The sequence below is a fragment of the Octodon degus genome, unplaced genomic scaffold (genome assembly GCF_000260255.1).
Source record: "Octodon degus isolate 3935 unplaced genomic scaffold, OctDeg1.0 scaffold00056, whole genome shotgun sequence".
NCBI lineage: Eukaryota > Metazoa > Chordata > Mammalia > Rodentia > Octodontidae > Octodon > Octodon degus.
In genome coordinates this window covers 3,576-6,194 of record NW_004524632.1, presented here as the reverse complement: position 1 = coordinate 6,194, position 2,619 = coordinate 3,576, and positions in this window count along the sequence as shown.

Genomic DNA, 2,619 nt, shown 5'->3' with positions numbered 1-2,619 from the left:
GTAGACTGTGAGTTGTCTAGCTGAGTTTTACTTTAAGTAACTCTATGTAATCAAAGTGGAGTTCATGCTTTTACCCAGTGAGGAGGAAGGAATTACTCAAATAAAACTTCAGCACTGTGTGGGGAATGGCAGCAACTACTTCTTGGAGTGAAAGATTTTCCAGTAATAAAAGAAATTTAATGGACTAGTTCTCTCTTTTTCAATCATGCTGTTAAAGTTTACTATTGAAATACTTGCTCTGTAGGGAATTACCATCAGTTCAGTTTATTTGCAGCCTCTGTCCTATATAACAGCAGGACTATGTTTTTTTTTTTTTTCCTCTCAGAAAGATGAAGTTGCAACAGCACAGTGAATTTCACATAGCAAAAGCAGTTATATTTTTTAAAAAATCTTTAAAGTCGTTCTACACAAAACAAATTTAAGAATGTGATTAATTCTGTTTACTTTATTCATCCTAAGAAGTCCTGAGTATAAAGAATGAGGGCATGTAAGAAATAAAAAGCATAGAATTGTCTAAAATGTGCAAAAATATTCCTCATAGATAGCCTTTTAGGATTCACATCTAATCAAAAAACAAAATCAATTATTTTCCATTTATGTGACAAATCACTGATCTTCCACAAACAATAGAACTTTCAAATAATGGCTTAAAACTTTACTTAAACACACAATAATTATTCTTTCCTTAAATACACAATAAAAGAGTGATTGGCTATTCCTGACATGTTTTTATATAAATGAAGAACTTTTTAAAATTTATCTACATGAGGCTTTTCAGTTTACTCTGCTCTTTTGAGTCTCTTCATGTTTTTCTTTATTCTCTTTCATAAGAATTTCTCTCCTGTTGTCAAAGTGATGCTCCTGTAATGAAAACCCAGTTGAAATTGTCATGAACCTAGCAGAAAAATGAGTAGAATACTTCATTGAGAAACCTCAAAGATGATTCATAATGTATATGAAGAGATATCAAATTGTCTTGTGCATTTATTGTGAGTTTTAAGATTTTATTGAAAGTACACATGTATATCTTTGAATAATTATTATTCATATAGTAGTAACTATGAAAAACTCATTGTCCCTCACTTGTCCATGTGTTGACACAATGATAACCAGATGGAAACATATCTTAGTTGAGCACTTTTCATAGATGAAGAATAGAGAAAAATGAATTTCATTTGTGTGCACAGGGAAAATTGGATTCCTCCTGTTTTTGAAAAGAAAAACAAGTTGGAGATAGAATGAAAAACAATCTTGGATTTTTTTTTTTTTTTGTATTGATGATTGAACCCAGAAACTCTCCCACTAAATTATTTTCTCTGGCTTTCTTTCCTTTCCTTTCCTTTCCTTTCCTTTCCTTTCCTTTCCTTTCCTTTCCTTTCCTTTCCTTTCCTTCCCTTCCCTTCCCTTCCCTTCCCTTCCCTTCCCTTCCCTTCCCTTCCCTTCCCTTCCCTTTCTTTTGTATAACAGGATCTTTCTAAATTGCCTAGGATAGACTGAAATTTGTGATTCTCCTATTTCAGAGTTTTAGTAGTTTGAATCACAGGCCAGAGCCACTAGGTCTAACTTACACACTCTAATCTTTTAGAATGCAAATAAATCTCTCCAAAAGGCAGATAAACTCTTGGTATGGGGGATTTTAGGATCTAACCTTATCTCTCAGACTCTGGACCTCATTTTCCCTTGAAATGTAAATACATCCCAATAAATAACTTTCCAGAGTTCTTACTTTCTTTGTAGTTGTAAATTTTCTTACAAGGGCTTGCCCTTAGCCCAACATCCTAAATTTTCATCACAATTTATTCACAGATCTCCAGCTCTGTAGAAATACAAAAATATTTTTTCTGTATTACACAACTTTATTATTCATCAGGGAAATTCATATTCATTCTACAAATGTCATGACTACACTAATGTGCCCAGTAGAGATAAATTGTAAGTTCTCAATTCAATTAACATTTAAATAAATATGAATTTAAATGAATTTGAATTCACTACAATAAAAACCATCCAGATGAAGTATTTGAATACAACCATCTTTGAAGGCTCATTCCATGCTGCTTCACATCACAGATAACCATTTTTATGTGGGAAAGTAGGGATTCTTTATCTGTTAGGTGTCAGATACACCTAGTAAGTCAAAAAATAAATTTTAAGGAACAATGGAGGTTAAGGGTAGGAAAATTTATTGGTGAAAAGAGTAGTGAGTAAGTGTGGAAAATAGGAATGATGCTTAAAAGACAGGAGGGGTCCCAAAAGGTTGCCAATGAGTCCACTTAGAAGATTTTATAAACTAAAGTCACAAAGTAGAACAACATAGGTCAAAACTATAATCAACCAATAAGCTTAAAAGTGTTGGTGCTTGGCTAATATTGGTACAAGTGAAGCAAGGGAATAAGGATGACATTAACCTTGGTCATAATCTATATTCTTAATCTTTAGCTTTTATTAGTTTTAGTCTGAGAGGATGAGAGAGGAAGGCCTACCCTACTTCCATAATGGTTTATTTACATAACAAATCTCAAGCTTCCCTTAAAGAAGCTTTCCTTAAAGTATGCAAATCTGGCTATTGTGATTCCAATCTTTTCAAATGTGCCTCTAGCCACATTTTTTTTTTTTTAA